Consider the following 20,071-nt stretch of genomic DNA (forward strand, 5'->3'; position numbering starts at 1 on the left):
CAAATTGTTTTTTTTTTTTTTTTTTTTTTTTTTTTTTTTTTTTTTTTTTTGTTATAAAAACCTGAAACTAAAATGCAAAAATATCAATAGTAAAAAAAAATAGATCCTAAAAATAAAAACTTACTAGACATGGGTTGCCTCCCAAGAACCGCGCTTGTTTAACGTCGTTGGCTCGACGTTTGTTGCTTTCTCAAGCAGGGTTAGGAGAGTGGGTTGTCCTTAGACAAAATCTCTTCGATCTTCCTCCATCAAAGTTATCAGGCAACTCCTTAGTATAATTTTCTTCACTGCACCTCCGAGTAGGCGGGTTGAATGATTTAGCTTCATAGAAAATGTCTCCATTGATGTTGGTGAGAGTCATTCTTCGGTTAGGCCAGTACATGACGGCTCCGGCTGTGGCTAAGAATGTTCCTCCAAGGATAAGTGGTGTAAACCTCCCTTTCTCAGCATTGATAACTTGAAAGTCGGTTGGAACATTGCAGATTCCAACTCTTACATGAATGTCTCGGACCATTCCTTCAGGTATTCTGAATGAGGAGTTGGCGAGTCCTATGCGTATGTCCGATGGTTGTAAGTTTCTCAAGCCTATCTTCTTAGCAGCATCGGTTGACATGATGTTAGTACATGAACCGGAATCTCATAATGCATCTTCGAATTTAACACCATTGATAGAACAAGTAATAAGGAATCGGCCAGGGCTCTCCACTTTGTGCAGTGTGTTGAACGACCGTGGGTAGTGTAAGGCTTGATCATATAGCTCCTTCATCTCTTTCCTTGACTCACAACTCTCAATAAAGAACCGGTCAATATGATAAATAGAACAAGCTTTTTCAAAAGTGGTACCTTGGGGAAGTCTTCCTACAGCTCGATTGAAATCGCCTAGATCTCTTAGGCTTATCATGCGTGGGTACCAACGGTTGTTCAAGAGGGTGAGACAACGTGGTTCATATTGGAATTGTGTTCCCTTGAATGGCTCATCTTCTTCTTCATAAATCTCCCCTTCTTCAAGTTCTTGCAAAGGTTGGAGTCCTTTGAAGGTTGTAATGGTGTTACAAACGACTTTGGGTGTTGATTCTTCTCCTTGATGTGAGATTTCGTGTGAGTTGAGGTTGCAGGTTTCGACCTCCATTGAACCTTGTTGCTTGTTCTCCACGAAATTCTCTTGTGTTGAAGTACAAGAAAGTTTTCCTTTTTCAAAAAGGAAACTAAACTGTTTTCCTTTTTCGAATAGGGTTTCCTTTTCCTCCTCTTCTTCCTCATCGGATCGAGCTCTTTCCTTCTTGTGTCCAGCAACACGTGAGGTTAGATCCTCAATCTTATCAGCAAGATCTTGGTTCATCTCCTTTTGTTCAGCTCCAAACTCCTTATGGCTCTCCTTTGCGAATGTAAACTCATCGGATATGAGTTCTCCAAAATGTTTTTGTTCGAAATCCAGACCAAGCATCTTCCTCTAAGCTTCATAAACTCGGTTTGTGAGCTTCTCCACTTGCTTCTTTGTGTCTATATCCTTGTTGATTAAAGCTCCACACTTCGACTCATGGTCCTTTGTTAAATCTGAAACTTCATTGGCCAAGTCTCTAACGTTGATAGCATTGTCTTGGGCACTCTTGAGATGTCTCTCTTGTTCTTCCTCAAGGCAATGGAGTCTTCTCTCCATGGTTGCAGCATCTTTAGATCTTTGATCCTCTATGCTTCTAACTCTAACAGCAATGTCATCCATCTTCCACTACAACAAATATGGGTATTGATAGCATACGATTAATGCTATGATATGGTTATTACAGCATTTTCATGAATGCTATTAAAATAGACGCTATAATAGAGGGGCTATATACGATATCGTTTCTGGGCTGGTGCTATCGTAGGGTATCATTTAATAGCATATATTAATAGCTATATTATAATGTTTAATAACACATATATCGTGCTATATTTAAATATATAATAATACTTTTTGCTTGCTATATGTACGATAATCGTAGCTATCTTTTCTTGCTATGATTTAATTTTTAGTAGCTCTATGTTAATACCATTTGATTTTTTATCTTAGCATCGGTGTTGAGCTATTTGTATCTGAGTTGTAGCTTTTATTATGTGCTACTAAGTGAGTGTACAATGACTTCATCTGCCTGCTATAACTATCAATTAGGTTTGTCTTCTTGTTACTATTAATCGTTCCCTATACAACATATTCAAATGAAATTACAATTTGAAAGTATAGAAACCTGTGATAAAGCTGAAATTGTATTCCAGAATAGAAAATATCAAACATTGTTATGATACACAAAGAGCAAACTATCCAATTCCAGAAATCCCAAACAAAGAACACAAGTCTCATTTGTCACAACAAAGAAAGTAGAAAATCATACGGTTCTTACTCGACATCAAATGATGACAACATTTTCTTCAGGCCATGCTATAGTGCTACCAATAGCATCCTCCATACACTCAATAGCAGAATTTGGCCTCCAAACCTTTGCATCAGGCACCTTGACTACATCAATCCACACACGAACTGCATAATGACCCAAGGGAACAAAATGCACTAACTGATCTGGGTTGTTTGAAGACCAGCGTCCTTCTGCAACAACCATATTCTGACCAGTAATGTCCAGCAGTTTGCACTTCTGATCCTCCTTTACAATCCGTTTCGGAGAAGTATGTTGCATCGTATAAATAATATGCAGAGCTTACCAAAGGCATCAGTGCTAACGATCATAACATATTTTATAAGTAACAAAACATTGAAATTTACCTTCTGAGATGAACTTGAAGGAGATTGTGAAAGTGGTTATGAACTCTTCACAGGAGCTGCTGGTGTGGGTACTTGTGACTGCGTGCGAGGAGATGTTGTACCTGGTGCCTCTGTACCTAAATCTTCGATTATAACTCTGTTGATTGGCCATGCTACAAATGACTTCAAAGAGTCATGAAGATTTGAGAGTTCTTTTGTTGGCCGCCAAAGAGTTTCGAGGTCCTTCCTAGCTTTAAATCCATCCTTTGAATCGCCACAATGTAACAATGTGGCAATCAAGCTTGCAGACACATTTCTTTCCACATGCATCACGTCTATGTTATGTCTTACTGGGAGCTCCTTGTCAAGACAAAGCATAAAATAGAGTAATCAGTTGAAAGTCATATACAAGTGATGACAATGGAAACTCTATAAGTGATGACAATGGAAACTCTATAAGTATTTTACATACCTCCCAATAAGGCAATGTGAAGAATATTGATCTTTTCTTCCATCTAGATAACTCCTCTTCATCTTTTTCTACTAAGTTTTCTTCTTCATCATCAGATTCACTGTATTCATCTTCGTTATCAGATGGTATGTCACAAGCAGCTCTAGATCTCTTTTTCCCAATCTCTTTTCTATTACCAAAATCATTCTTGTAGTTTCTCAATAATATGGAAATATTTCTACCCGAGAGTATCCTTCCCTTTGTTCCATACTCTGCTTTACCATCAAACCAACTCTTCTTTCCTCGAAATCTATGTGACGGAGACAAACTTTTTCGGTGGCACATATATACAAACTTCCTACTATGACTCAACCACAAACTATATGTGTGCTTTCCACATATAGGACAACCCATTTCACCTTTTACTTTGCAACCAGCAAGATTTCCATATGTTGGGAAATCACTAATGGTCCAATGAGCATCGCCCTCAACGTAAAAGTTGTTTTACTAAATGCATCGCAAGTTATCTCACCTTTAGACCACAAATGATTTAAATCTTCTATAAGAGGTTCTAAGTAAACATCTATACAATTACCAGGTTGGTGCGGTCCAGGAATCAACAAACTAAGCATGATGTTTCCTCCTTCATACATAAGTCAGGAGCCATGTTATAGTTAACGAGCAACACAGGCCAACTACTGTATTGGCTGTTCTTCATGTTGAAGGGGTTAAACCCATCAGTAGAGAGCCCAAGTCGCAAGTTCCTCTTCTCAGCTGCGAAAGAAGGATACTTGTCATTCATTGAATTCCATGTCACTGAGTCTACTAGATGGCGCAATTTCCCGTCAGTGCTCTTGTTATTGAAATGCCATCTCAAATCCGCAGCCACTTTCTCCGATCTGAACATCCTTTTCAGACGAGGGAGAATTGGAAAGTACCTCAAAACCTTCTGTGGAACACCCTTTTTGATTTCCCCAGTGTGCATATTGGTCTTCCATCTTGAAGACTTGCATTTTGGACAAGTATCAAACTTCTTCAGCTTCTTTCTGAATAAGCAGCAGTCGTTCACACAAGCATGATATCAAAAGATTTCAGAAACTTCTTGACGTCATAGGTTGATGTGTCCAGTACATTGTCTTCAGGTAACATTTTTGGTAAAGTTTCCAGTAAATCATCGAAGCTCTTGTCTGACCAGCCATTCTGAGTTTTAATCCAAAACAGTGTAACTATAGCTGATAGCTTGCTATGATTCACACACGTTGGATACAATGGCATTTCAGCTTCTACAAGTTTTGCTAAAAACTCATCTTCTTGCCTATCCTCACCCTTAGCAGCCTCACATAATTCTGAACCCTTACAAGCTAAATCTTCATCAGACCATTTAGCAGCTTCGTATAAACCCAGAATCTCAGCATTCCACACTTTATCTTGACCTTCTACCAAACAAACAGAATCTCCATGGTGAAACCAATCAGTACGTCTCTTGTAAGCCTCATCCATTCCATGTATAACTAAATGAGACACAACCTCATTGCATGTATGGCGCTCTAAATTGCGGCATCCGGCACAAGGACAAATTATCTTTCCATTAACTGCTAATTTGGCACTAACAGCTTCAACAAAACATTGATCACCACTCTCATATGCAGAATCAACCCTTGAGTTCATGTAAGAGAAAAGTATAAGAAAAAGCAATAAGTATCACAACAATAGTCCAAATGCATAAACAAAACACTTTTAACAATTATACTTACCTGCATAAGTGCACCCATGCCTTGTCCAACATTTTTCTTAAAAATCCTACTTTCCCTTGACACAGTTCAAACGGTATAGGATACAAGCAACAATAACCACAAGTTAAACATATTTACGACAATCAATCACAGAGACACTGCAACTACAAAAGGATACAAAAGGCCAAGAAATCGATAGATGTGTCTAACCTCTATAGTGATTGTATTCTTCCCCCGATATCTGAGAACCCACACCTATTAACAAGACACACTACTGTAATTACAGCAACCAACGAAACACACTGTTGTGTATTGCTACTATGGACTCACTTTCAACTCACCTGAAAGTCAGATCTGAGGAGAGCTGATGCGAATTAAGAGAGTGAGACAGATCGAATCGAGATGGCGAGCAATAGAGTCGGCGGAGATGGCGAGAGATCTAGAGGATGAAATCGACGGAGATGGAGAAGATAAAATCGACGTAGATGGCGAGAGATGGAGAAGTTAAAATCGATGTAGATGGCGAGAGATGGAGAAGATAAAATCGACGTAGATGGCGAGAGATGGAGAAGATGAACTCGACGGAGATGACGAGCAATGGAATTTCCGGAGACGGCGAGCAAAGGAGTCCGCGGAGATGACGAGCAAACGAGTCGATGGAGAACTCGAAGGTTTTGTCTTTTTTTTGCCTTCTTTGTTTTGTCTTTTTTTCCTTACTCTATGAAATGTATTGGTTTTGTTCATAGACCGCCAAAATGTAATTTTATTTTCTAAGTGTTGGCGCTTATTGATTTTTAGGCATAGTATTAGTGCAATGCTATAAGTCTATTTGACAAACTCTCATTTCGCTTTTAATAGCAGTTACAGAAATTGTGCTATTATAATCTGCTATCAATACCCATATTTGTTGTAGTGTTCCTTGAAAGATCAAAATCGATCTTGTCAAGCTTCTCATGCAGCATCTTCATAGTCTCATCTTGCAGATCAGCTAATTGACTTATTAGGTCCAACATCTTCTCTTCTTCAGCTCTTTATTGTGTAGACTTACGAAAATTATCTTCAAAGACTTGGTGTGGAAGTCGGAAAGGGTCTCGGTAAGAATGGTTTAAATTGGTTTCGGCTGTCCTTGGGTAAGGTCTTTGAAAACGTGATGGACGGTGACTTGGGACAGGTTCCCAATCTTCATAAACTTCAAATGGTGCTGGAGATGGTCGGGTTCTAGGGTTACCTCGGTAGAAAACTTCCTCTTGGTGTTGATATTGTCGAAAATTGTGGTTTCGGGAACTTCTTCATTCGGGATCTGATATGTCATGCAACAGTAGAAGTCTTTGATTTCTTCTTCTCCATCTTCTTTAGTAGATGATAGATCATAGGACTCATCATTCTCTCTTGGCAAATCTTCATATTCTATAGCTCTCTCCTTGAAATAAGCTTCTTCGTCATCGGTTGGGTAATCTTTTTCTCTAGTCCACTCCTTGGACTTGTTAGGATCGGTTGGGTACTCAAGTGAGGCTCCATATCCTTCTTCAGCATCAGCAGGTTGAAATACTTGATCATAGCTCCAGTTGTTGCGTTCGTCCGGGTTTTTGAATAAGGCTTGTAAGGCCTTAACCTTCCATTCTAAGCGGCTCTCGATGGTGTCAATGGTGTAGCCCATATTGATAAGCTTTGTTCCATGATCTTGTAAATCCTCAAAATGATTTATAACTTGGTTGTTGATGGCATTGATTGATTCCTCCAGGCGTGTGACATCCTTGGTTATAATTTCGAGTTTAGCTCCAAACTCAATACTCATCTTATCCAATTTAGCATTGAAAACTTTATCAGCCTCCTCTTGACTTGATATAAGTTCTTCCATCATCTTCATGAGCTTGTCTTCAATGTGAGAACTCCTTGAAGTGATTGGTTTTCGATTGTCATTGAAAAAGTTTTCATTGACATCGACTTGCATGACTTCTTGCGGATCAAGGTACTGGTCCGTTGCAAAGCATGGCACATCCGTGTGGTACGACGTGTAAGAGTGGTCATCTGGGCAGTAAGCTGGTCCAAGTGGTGCTCAGCCTCCAGATGGTCGAGTGAAAGAACTGCGACAAGGTCGCCTAAGTGATGGTACAATGGTTGGTCGAGAGTGACCAATGCGTGAACCTTGCAGCGAATGGGCTTGCGGACCGGATGGGTCTCCGTCCGTGGCTCGGTAGTGTGACATGAGCTGTGCGATTGTGAGTTCCTCAAAAACTCTTGGGAGAGCGTCGAGGTTTATCCTCAAGGTCTCCTGAAACAATGAAAAACAAAAAGAAAAATTAAACAGCAAAGGTGTCCTAGACGTTACTCTAGTTCCTAGACTCTTGTAAAGAACCATCTCTCCCCGGCAACGGCGCCAAAAAGCTTGATGTGCGTGGTTTTTCAGTTCAATCTTTTATCTTAAAAATACCACACAATGGCTGCAAGTGCACAACTAATCGGTAGTAGTATTTAAGGATCGATCCCACAGAGAGAGAGTTGTTGGTCAGAGGATCCGTCGGAAGAGATGTAAGGCTAGGACTCAATAAAAAGGGGGTTTTGGTTGTCACGGTTGTAGCAAGCAAATAAACATAAATAAAAGCAAGTCAAAATAATAAAACAAGTGTTGGGCATCAAGGGGAATCGCAGGGGTTCAATGATCTATCTATCTAGGAAAATTTAGGGTTAGTTTGTTTATCTAAAACTCGGACTACGAAACACTAATGAACCGTTAACTTAAAGTTCTCAAGCTAACCGTCTAAGATCACTACACTCCGTTACTCAACTGTCGCAGGCAATGACGCATAGATCAAAGCATTTAAAACTAGTTCGATTCTAATCCATGGAATTTCATAGGTAAGGGGTATGTGCTTCCTATGTATCCCCACACATCTAAGCTAGTTCAAGCACACATGCAAGCTTTTGGCAAAGCACACGCACTTTAGATCATAGTTAGTTCATGAGGCTAACTTAAAGAATTAAGCAAAGACTTAGAATTTAAGCATAGAATAAACAGAATTTAAATCTAACAAACCCTAAAAATTGCCACCTAAACTAAGATCATCTTCCCCCTTTGATTATCCCTTTAAACCCACCTAGAAAACTACTCTAGCATGTTTAAGGGAGTCATCAAAGCAAGGTTTAAACAATTCATAAACATAAAAGAATAAGTAGAGAAAAGAGATTTAGATATTACTTCAATGGTTGTCAAACAAAGTTGTAAGATCTTCTTCCTTTAGAAAACTAGAACAAAGTAAATAGAATAGAAAAGAGTTTGGTGAACTTCAAAGCTTCAAGAGATGGACGAGAGAGGGCTGCTGTTCGTGGCTGTTCTTCTGGTCATGATCACTTTGGAGGCAGGTGAAGGCACACTCTAAACCCTAAGGCTTAGAAGAGTATTTATAGGGTTTTGTCTAGGTTTAAGGTTTTGTAAGGGTAGAAACGTCTTCTCTTGTTAAGTGCATGGCAAGGGGCGGCGTAGGAAGCTTCTAGAACGTGGTGAAGACTTTGACTGGGCCGCGGGGGTGGTAGCTGGTCAGGCCTTCAATAAAAAGCCCATTGGCTTGATGGTTCTCCTTATGTCGGTTTAAGATACGTCTCGGAAAATCGGGAATAACTTCCAGATGAGTGAATAAATTGACTTGATTCCACTTCGAGGAGAAAGATGAATCTTCCAGATTTCGATACACACCAAGTACGTCAAAATGTGAGTTCTGGAAGTTCTTCAAACGTTGCCCGTACTGCAAAACTCTAAATCTTTCCTAAAACGTATTTTCCTTGCCTTTTGGTCCTTTTTGCTATAAAACCTGTAAAACCTTCTTGAAACCTAAAATACTCGATAATAGAGATTAAAGCATTGAAATCATACTAAACTCTTCCTAAATGTATACTAAAACTATAGCTAAAATGGGTAAAATAACGATGTTATCAAGAACCATTCTTTTGGATCTAATTTTGTTTCACGTACCTCACACCAAAATTGACCATTTTCCTTATTTTCACCGTAAGGCAAGTAGAGAGGATGATCGTCGTACCTTTGACTCATTACCTTTCTAGGCAAAGTAGCACACCGGAAGTCCAACCGAAACTCACACTCATCATAACACAACATACTCATGGTGGTATTTCCGTCACATGCAGAGCATTTCGTATCCCCCATAAAACTAATGAATTTGTAGTATAAAGGATGTGGATGGCTTTCATGAAGAAATGGTTCAAATATTGAACTGCAATGTACATCTATAGTAGCATAACCAGACTTAAGTTCGTACTTGAAACCGATGAAATGCTAGAAACAAGCAGAACAACGTTTTCTATATGTATATGTTTGTAGAATGAACGGTATGTTGTTGGAGACATGCCTTATCTGTCTGGGAAGACTAACACATGTTTCATGTAGAATAAAGTCGCATCGCTCACAACCATAAAACGAATAGTCATTGATTTGGGAGACACAATCATCACAAAGTTTGCTTTCGTGGATACTCTTACCATACTTGTTGAGTCTTAAAATATGGCGATGGCTGAAATGCTTTATATGATTCTCATCTACCACTTCGAATGACGCGAGTTCCTCTTCTTCTGGTGTTTCTTCTAATTCTACTTTGTCCCACACATCATTTTTCGTTGCACATCTTGCATGAACAGCATAGCTAGGACACTTTGAGCAATAATAAGCTCAATAAAACCCATCTACTCTTTTACGACAAAATCCACATGTCCAATTCCCGTGTCCAAGATGACGAGTGTAAGAGATGTGATGATTATGACGATTGATATTTATCACCCAGGGTAAATCAATACAAGCCCGATGAATCACGAAATTGCATTGAAGACAAAAATAAGGGCTTTGATCACCTGCCGTCCCACAAGCATTGCAAGTAAAATTTACAAGTCTTGGAACAAGGTGGAGGTTATGCTCATGTGTTGTTGGGCTCACAATGGAAACTGGCGGTGGGTTTGCCATGCATATGGTGACATTACAAACATCACAGTGGTAAACTTGATCACAGTTGTAAGATCTCTTTTCAAACTTCTTCCCACAAAGAAGGCAATCCTCATCAGCATACCCTGGTGCTCCGTATTTGAACAACTTGAGGGGATGTTTGGGATGAGAAGTGTGGTACAAGTCTGGAATGAGCCCGACACATTCCCAATGGAAGAGTATATTGCACAAGTGGCATTCATAAAGTTGTTGTTCATTGATGTTGATATTCGTGTTGCATACTTTGCAATTGCGTTCTCCCTCTAACAAGAATGTCTTGACGTTCTTGGAGAGTAGAAGTGTATGTTGATGTACTTTGGAATTGTCAATAGTAGTAGGTAGCAGTGAAGATGAGGATGAGGATGAGGATGAGGATGAAGTTCACTACAAGAAAACATGGAATTGCCGACTACAAAAACAGTCACTATACAGTCGCAAACTACTTAGTAACGACTAACTGGCGACTGACATACGTAGTCGCTAAACAGTGCGTCGCTAAAATAATCAGTCGCTAAACAGTCGACACGGAGCTACTCATTGGCGACTGATAATTATGGTCATTCTTCCCTCGCCAAACAGTCGCTAAATTTGCGACTGAATTGCAACGCTTTAGCGACTGATCTGGTTACTCATTTGCGACTGTTTTGGTTACTGTTTTGTATACGTTTTGGTGACTGTTTTACGACTGTTTAATTATCATGTTTTTAAAAAAAATCTGGTAAAAATGAATTATTTGATTTTGTAATACCAAAACTGATTATGAAAACTATAACTAAAACATAACAAAAATGAAATTAAACAAAGACATAAGTTTAATTTTACATCTAACATAAGTTCTAGAAAACATCCAAACATCCAAGAGTACAAGTTTACCGCGAATTCCAAGAAGTATTTTTCTCCTGCAGTAGGAACACAACCCAACTGTAATATGGACCATCACACTTGTTTGTAAACACTTTTGTAATCTTTCGGGTAAGTGATGACTTGTCTTTACCAAACCTTCAAACACAAACAAATCAAAAGTAAAATTCTAATCAAACACAAACAAACCTTCAAACATAAACAAATCGAAAATACAAAATTCTTAAAATTCTAATCAAACATAAACGCAAGTGTTCCAAACACAAACAAACCTAAAAATTCTAATCAATCCAAGTAAAATTCTAATCAATCTAATCAACTAAAAATTATTATCTTACCAAGTGATTCCACGCTCTAATGAGGGAGAGAGGACAGTGGTATACAACTCACGGCCTGGTTTCATTAGCATGTCATGTAAAGAAGCGAGTACATCAGCTGGGAGATTTGATTGCCTTAAACCGTCATCCTTAGAATCAGCTTCTTCTTCCTCATGTGAGTTTTGCGCTTGAGAAATGTGATGCGATGCAGAATCTGCTCGAGGTTGACCAGGTTGAGAAGAGGTTCGTCCATGATTTGAGACTTGAGGAGACTGTCGAGGTAGATTCGAGACTTGAGGAGACTGTCGATGACGATTCGTGACTGACGGTTGAGGAGACTCTCGAAGTGGACTCAAAAATTCTGGTGGATTCGTCGCGGAGGCGAGAGGTTGAGGAAAAGGACGCATGATTAGAGCTTCGCTGGAAGGGGATGTTCCAGGAAAACTCCTCGTGTTCTGGAACAGATTTGTCGGAGGTGGATAGTCTCTGTAAGTAGGTGTAGGTCTTGCTGGAGGTTGGAGGATTGGGACAGGAATTCCCTGAGAATCAGTGTCTGGGTCTCGCTGGTTCGCCGGCGTGAAGGCATATTGGCTGGGAAGATTGGCGGGTCTTTGATTCGCCGTTCGTGAGGTTCCAAAGGTTCGATTAGAGGGGTTTCTTCTTCCTCCGCCTCTTTTCTTTACTCCAACCATCAGAATCGAGAGATACTAGGACATGGATGAAGATTTAGGGTTTTCGCGATTGAGAGCAATTGAGTTCTAGGGTTTTCTCGGCGGATGAAGAGAAATGAGGGATTAGGGTATCTCCGGGATGAGGATGAGATCGGTTTGAGTTTTCGCCATTTTGTTACGGCCCAAATCTGGTTTAAGACCCAAATTAAATATATCAGTCGCTAATGAGTAGTTGTTTAGTCGCAATGTTTGGCGACTGTCAAATTGGTCTCGAAATTAGTCGCAAATTGGCAACTAAACTGCGACATTATGCATCAGTCTCGAATTAGTGTCTACTAGGCGACTGTTTTATTTTAGTAGCCATTCAGTAGCAAAACAATCGCAATGCAGTCGCTAAATTTAGCGACTACTTTTTAAGTCGCAACTTAGAGCATGTGCATTGGTGTAGGACAATTTTTGGTCTTTCAAATATATTAATCTTATTTTGTGAGTTTCTTAAGTTTGGTATGAGTATTGGTGTCCCTCACAGTTGATCATCTGGAAAAAATAATAGTATTTTGAATTTTAAAAATTAATTATTTAAATTAATAAGTAAAAACATATTAAAGTTTTAATTTAAATAAAACATATAACATTGACATCAAAAACATAAGAAAATTAAAAAGTTACAAAAACTTGAAAAAAAAATATATATATACAATTAAAACATGGTACCACAAAAGCAATTACCAAAACCATCAATACAAAACCATTTCTAATCCTATTTCTGGTCTTCCGTAGCTCAAACATTTCCTTCTCTAACCGGTCTATTGTCTGCGCTGTCTCATAATTAGTCGAGATTGGAAGGTTATCTACCTTCTGAGACAGGACTTCACAGTGTATGCCCATCTCTCTCATCTCCTCCATAACAGCTTCATCCCACCACTTGTGAATATGCATCTCTCCATCATCAACATTCCCACATGTGAAGAACCTGCATTAACATATATAATTAGCAAATCACTTAATAATCAGTTAAACATAGCAATATGAAGATAAGAGGGGCTGTAGCATACCGTATGTTGTAACTTGTAGATAAGAGGGGCTGACCACCACAATAGCATACCTTCGGGAATCCGAACTCAACCTCAGGTTGAGGAGGGTATTGAGTCGCCTGAGCATTCATGAAGCTACTCTCAGCCTCATCCATCCGAATCAAAGCTTCTATCTCACTGTCCACAGTGTCGTCAGAGTATCTATCATATTGATCTGACGAATCAGGCTGAGAGTAGCTGTAGTCTTGGCCCATCTTATTTATTTGAAACATATGCACACAGAGAACAGATTGACACAGTCAGAAACGCAAGGATAATAGATTAATCATACAAGAACAGTTTGACACAGTCAGAAACGCAAGGATAATAGATTATCATACAAGAACAGACATAATTGAAAACATAAAAAACTAAAACAGAAATTCGAACTTAGCTACTAAGAAAATCATAAAAAGTAACAACAATCTCAGAAATACTGAGCCACTATCTTATCGTTGATAAGTTGATCAGCTTCACTAAGTGGTTCTGGTTTGGCGAGAAGTGTGTCTAGTATGCCAAGCTTCTGTAACAATCGAACCAGAGACTAAACAATCGAAGACCAGACGTACCGAATCAGAGAAAAAAAATCGAAAATACATCAAAATTACTAAATCGAAAACCGTAAACTAATCAGAGAACCCTAAATCGAGAGATTAAATTTAGGATAAAAAATCGAAACCTGTAACCCTAAATCCAACTCTAATAACAAATCAGAGACTAAATCGAGAACCCTAAATCGAGAAACAATATCGAATCCCAGAAACAATATAGCAAACCCTAAAATCGCAAATGGCGTTAGAACACTAACCTCCTTTCAATTGATACCGGCGGATAATCTTCTAGATGATACCGCAGATCGATTCGTCTAACGAAATTAACGGATGCTTTCGCCGGCAAAACAAGTCGCCGTCGAGAGAGATAGAGACAAGAGAGAGAGAGAGTCCGAGATAAAAAAAAAAAAAAGAAGTCGATGCTTCGATTTTTTGGTATCCCCTACCCAAACAACACAAACAACTCACACGCTGCCACGTGTAACGAAGGACGGAGAAATAAACGTCCCCTTTGAAGGAACGTTCCTTCAATAAATGTCTCATTTCGATTTAAATTAAATCATTTTATTCGGAAGGACAAAGCATATATACGCCGCTGAAAATGCTCTTACCGTCGGTAATTCCATGTTTTCTTGTAGTGGTTGAGGATGGAGATCTTCTTGCACAAACCAAATGCATGTTGAAGTCGCATATTGAACGATAACCAACTTTCAATCCACCTGTACACAAACCACAACAAAACCATCCACATTTGAGGTTGAGATTTAGAGGATGTTTCGGATGGGAAGGGTGTTTGATCTCTGGTACTGACTCGACGCACTCCTTGTGGAAATGAGTATTACAACCTAACTCATTGCACACGTAGCCACCATAAAAGTAACCATTAACACCACATCCTTTACACTTGTCCATACAAACCCGATCATAGTGAAGCAAAGGATGCATGTGAACTGGTAACTCTACTTTTTCCATGGCGGATTAAGTTCCAAAGCAGATAAATCAAAGCTCTCTTCTCTACTCTTGTGATATCACAGTCGTCAAGAAAATGAGGTTTCTTCTTTAGTTTGTTAAATGGGAACAAGATTAGTGATAAACAATTTAATCTCTTAATATATATATATATGGGAAAAATGTCGTTAAAATCCCCAAGTTTATATTTTCGTTGATTTTAATCACGAAGTTTGTGTTTGGAGAAATAAAACACTAACTATCTGTTGACTTCGAAATAAATCCCAAACTTTTGTTGACTTAGCCATTTGAGGCACCGCGTTAAGTGGTCAAATAGAGCAATTAAATAGGGTTGATTATCCGTTAACGATTTCCGTTTATAACAAAACGACGCCGGTTCTATATCTCTAAAACCCCTAAATTGAGAATCGATTTCTCATTTCCCCCAATTGACAAACCCTAATTTCTCATTTCCCCCAATTTCAATTATCCTGATTCTTCAATTTATCTCTCTTATTCGATATATCTCTCTTCTTCGAGTTGACGAGATGAGTTCTAGCTCAGAGACATCGGTGGTAGCTTCGTTCGACCGTGGAGTGCCATCGAAGTGTGTTTGTGGAGCCGGTGTAACGATCTTTACATCGAGAACTGAAGAGAATCATGGTCGACCGTTCTTCAGGTGTATAACAAAAAGGGATCCAAGCTCGTGGACAAACAAAAGAGATGTAAGCAGTCACTAAGAAATTCAATGTTGATTATCTATGCAATGGTAAGTAATGGTGTTTGTTTTTGCAACAGAGTCACTTGTTTAAGTGGGTGGAGGATGCTGTGTATGAAGAAGTTCAAGATGCATTACCAAAACTAGGAATTATGGCCAATGAGATTGTGAAAACAAAAACGGAGGTTAATGATTTGATTGGTGCTTTACAAGACTTGAAGGAAGAAGCATTGTGGAGCAAAATGGAAATCCGCAAGTTTACAAAGTTGTTGAAAGTGTGTTTTGTTTATCTTTGTTGTCTCAGTTGGCATTGCTTACCTAGTGGTTGTTAATGTAAAGCAAACAAACTTTGGTTCGTTTGCTCTTGGTTATTAGTGTGTGTAATGCATCTTCCTCTTATTCGTTAATGACAAATGCTCTTATTGGTGTTGATGACAAATGCTCTTGTTCGTATGTTGGTGGTTTGTTTGTGAATGGAACCTTAAGCCTTAAATATTAAAGTAGGCATACAACAAAAGAGAACAAATCGTTTTGACAACAAAAGAGTACAAATCCATGTTAGACCGCAACAAACATGAAAGGTCATTGACCAAACACAAAAAAAAAACTACACCATGTCATGTCATTCATTCTAGCTTGAGCATTCAAACCATGATCTCCAGCCTCCTAGTCCTTGTTTCTCGCCTCACTCTTGACTTAGCCTTAGAACATTGTTCTTCACTAACTTCTATATTGAATTCTCTCTTAATCTCTGCAGCCATCTCTCTCGGTCTGATCTTTGGATTCTGTCTCAACCTATCCGCAAATAACCAAGCTATTGTTCCTCGCTTTAACATATGACTAAAACCTGATCTCACACATACATTCTTATTCTCATATACCTTAATTTGCATCTTGTGTTTCTTCTTATTGTATGAGCAGTAACATCTCCACAAACACTTAACCTTAGGATCGGTATTAGCACATTTTGCACCAATCTTCAAAGTCTGCGATCTATACAACTTAATGTCGTATCTAGTCTTCAGAGAATGCCTCAAAACAGCTATCTTGAATTCCTCTGGTGAGCTAAAAGTTTTCCCCAATTCGAGCAACACTTCTGGATCTTCAATATCTACATGTTCATCACCTTGGCCATTATCTCCGTCTTCACTTTCTGACAAAGGATCTGGAATCTTCTCGTCATCGAAGATATCATCTCCACTATCGTTATCAGTCTCGTCTTTCTCTTCTCTCGCAGCCTCTCCAAACTCTGCTTCGAAGTCCTCGCAGAATTCTTCTTCTACACCAACACGATTACCATCTTCCTCTACAATTACTTGGTTTCCATTTCCATTCCCCTGATTATCATCTTCCTCTCCGTTGAAGTCTTCTTCGACACCAGCTTCGTACCCAATATCATCACAATCTTCGTCGCCAACAACCTCACAATCATCTCCACTAACGGCATAAAATTCTTCAAAGAGACAAGAATCACGCTCTTCTAAAGGAACAGGCTGACCTAAGGGATTATAATTAAACGGAATAATTTCAGTACTTATCCCGCCAGCCAATTCGGGAACAGTCGACTCGAGAGCGTTTAAACCAGGAGCAGTAGACTCGTGAGCAGAGGATTCGCCAGCATTATCAGGTTTCTTCCGTTTAGGACGACGCGTAGCAATCTTCTTTCTTGGAGTCATTGACGAATCGATTAGGGTTTCAGATTTGGGATAATTGAAATCGATTATGGTTTGTCAATTGGGGAAAATGAGATTTGATTCTCAATTTAGGGGTTTTCAAGATAAATAAACTGCGTCGTTTTGTTATAAACGGAAATCGTTAACGGATAATTAACCCCGTTTAATTGCTCTGTTTGACCACTTAACGTGGTTCCTCAAATGGCTAATTCAACGAAAGTTTGAGATTTATTTAGAAGTCAACAAATAGTTAGTGTTTTTCCCCTTCAATCATAGGCTTTGTGATTAAAATTAACGAAAACATAAAATTGGAGATTTTAACGACATTTTTCCGATATATATATAGATATAAATATATTGAAGTTGAACACACACCTCCTCAAATAAATTATTAGTCTACGCTAAAGATAAGAGACTACTGAGTCTGACGAGGTTCATCTATACGTCGAAGCTCTAGTTCATTTTAATACTCAAAACTGTCAACAGCCGTCTCTATGATTGTTATCTTGGTAATTAAATATTTCAATCCTACGCAATTTCAAACAACTACTTCAGAGTTTATTGTATCACGTAATCATCAAACTTGAGTGAAATAGTGAATCCAATATTAGTGATAAGGGTTTATTTTTGACCGTATTAGAGGGGTTTCATCACTTCTATATTCAACGTACGATTTTTTTAAAAAATAAACAATGATTGAGACCCCGTCCGTTTACCTAGTCAGTGACTGTGACCAAATGACCGACGATTAGTCGTAGTGATTTGTTCTCTTTTTTCGTTTGATAGTCGCTACGATTAATCGATGTGTTGTTTTTTTAATTTGAAATTATTAAGTTGTGAAAATATATAGTATTTGTGGATTTTGGAACATTTGGAGAAAAAGCAAAAAATATATATAAAGAGATAATAACTCAAGTGCCTTATTAGTAATCCGATAATTCCCAAGGATCTTTATAACAGTCATACAACTCATAAAAACAACAGTAGTAATAATAACCACCATTCTGGTTCAAAAATAAAAATAAACACCAATGTGGTTATGAAGAAAATGGACTTTTTTTTTTTTTGAAAAATCACATTGATAAACTAGGTAAAATAGTTTATCGATAAATCCATATATTTGAAATTATCACCAGGCAACTTGAAAAAGATTCTTCTACCGATGAGAACAGAGAGAGACAGCTAAGTCTGACCATGTTAATCGATAAATTCCGAGTTTAATTCATTAACAATACTCAATAATACTGTTATTAAAAATCATTGGGTCCTAATCATATGGTACTCTGCCCAACTACTACTTTAGTCTTATGTTAAAACGAGTACTATTTGAATCATCTTCCACTTGTGCGAATCCTATGTTTGTGACGAATGTGTGTTACTGTGTTATATTAAATTGTTATATCTTTCTAGAATTTTTCTAGAGCAAACTCATCATACAAATTACAAAAGACAAAACCATAGATCTGTTGCTATGATGATTACGTAAGAGAAACGCATAAACGCATAAATCTATCCTACGGTTATATATATATATATATATATATATATATATATATATATATTGTTGCATTTGCAACTTCGGAGACTCATGGAGGTTCAGAATTATCTGTTACCAACATCAATATTATACTTTTCTCCTCCCTTTCTAATTTCCGTAAGATTTGAATCAGGGTAATTAAGAAGGACGTACTGCAAAGGCATATGTTGATTCAAAGACGTGCATGAATTGATACTTTAACATTAATATTAACTAATATATATATATATATATATATATATATATATATATCAAACTTTAAATGTGTATTTTTAATCAGAAATGATTTTTTTTTATCATGAGTAAAAATCTTTAAAATTTTGTTTATTATTTAAAATTTTACTTATATTTTCTTCTACTAAATAATTGTAACCCTTAAAAATGATTGTTGTACCATTGAATATATGATGTTTCTTTTCCATATCTTTAGTCATTTATATTTTTTACACATTATATGTTAAGATGATTATCGAATTTTATATTTATCCAATCTCTATTCATATTTTCATATGTTTGTGTTGTATTTTTTTCTATATCGCTTTTAACATTTTAATATTCTTTTAAAAAATAATTTAAAATCTATTTTTTCCTTTGAAAAAGTGATAATATAAAGATTAATAATTAATTTTACTTTTAATGTTATTGCAAAATAAAAAAGGACTGCAAAGGCGTGCATGAATTGATACTTTAACATTAACTAATATATCTATATATATATATATAACTTTAAATGTGTATTATAATCAGATTTTTTTTTTTATCATGAGTAAAAATCTTTAAAATTTTGTTTCTTATTTAAAAGTATACTTTTATTTTTCTTCTACTAAATAATTGTAACTCTTAAAAATGATTATTGTACCATTGAATATAGGGACCCCTTAAACATATGATATGTTAATATGATTATCGAATTTTATATTTATCCAATCTCTATTCATATTTTCATATGTTTGTGTTGTATTTTTTTCTATATCGCTTTTAACATTTTAATATTCTTTTAAAAAATAATTTAAAATCTATTTTTTCCTTTGAAAAAGTGATAATATAAAGATTAATAATTAATTTTACTTTTAATGTTATTGCAAAATAAAAAAATGTGGAATCCACAAATACAATAAAATAAAATATGATGACACAGATGATGATATGAACTGAACACCCTAGATGAAAAGTGAACTTTCTAATTATTTATATATAGATTATTGTTTCAATACTCGCGAGGGTTTACACATATTATAGAACAAAAGTAACGGCCATCAACTTGAAGAATATAAGGAAGCTTGCATCTTGAAGAACACCTGAAGCAATGAGGTCTACAAATAGAAGTGTTGGGTACCACTACTCCTTTTGAGAAGTCGTCTAACGAAATGTGCCCTGGTATGTGATATGAGAAGTCTCCCACAACACACGAGACATGCAAAGTGATCCCACAAAGATTACATGCATAGGACCATTCCTTTGGATTTATTTTTGTTTCACATGCCTCACACCAAAGTTGACCATCTTCCTTAGTTTCACCGTAAGACAAGTAGAGAGGATGATCGTCGTACCTTTGATTCATTACCTTTCTAGGTAAAGTAGCACACCCGAAGTCCAACTGAAACTCACACTCATCACACCACAACGTACTTATGAAGACATGTGTTCTGTCACATGCAGAACATTTCTTACCCCTCTTAGAACTAAAGACTTCGTAGTATAAAGGATGTGGATGGCTTTCATGGAGAAATGGTTCAATTATTGAACTGCAACGTACATCTAGAGTGATACGACCAGATTTGTACTTGAAACCAGTGAAATACTGGTAACAAGCAAAACAT

General features: G+C 37.4%; 1 pseudogene; it reads right to left on the reverse strand.

The window, feature by feature from the left end:
- Positions 1 to 14,347, reverse strand: part of LOC109133317 — a 19,501-nt pseudogene extending 5,154 nt beyond the window's left edge.

This window comes from Camelina sativa, chromosome 6 (genome assembly GCF_000633955.1).
Source record: "Camelina sativa cultivar DH55 chromosome 6, Cs, whole genome shotgun sequence".
Classification (NCBI taxonomy): domain Eukaryota; kingdom Viridiplantae; phylum Streptophyta; class Magnoliopsida; order Brassicales; family Brassicaceae; genus Camelina; species Camelina sativa.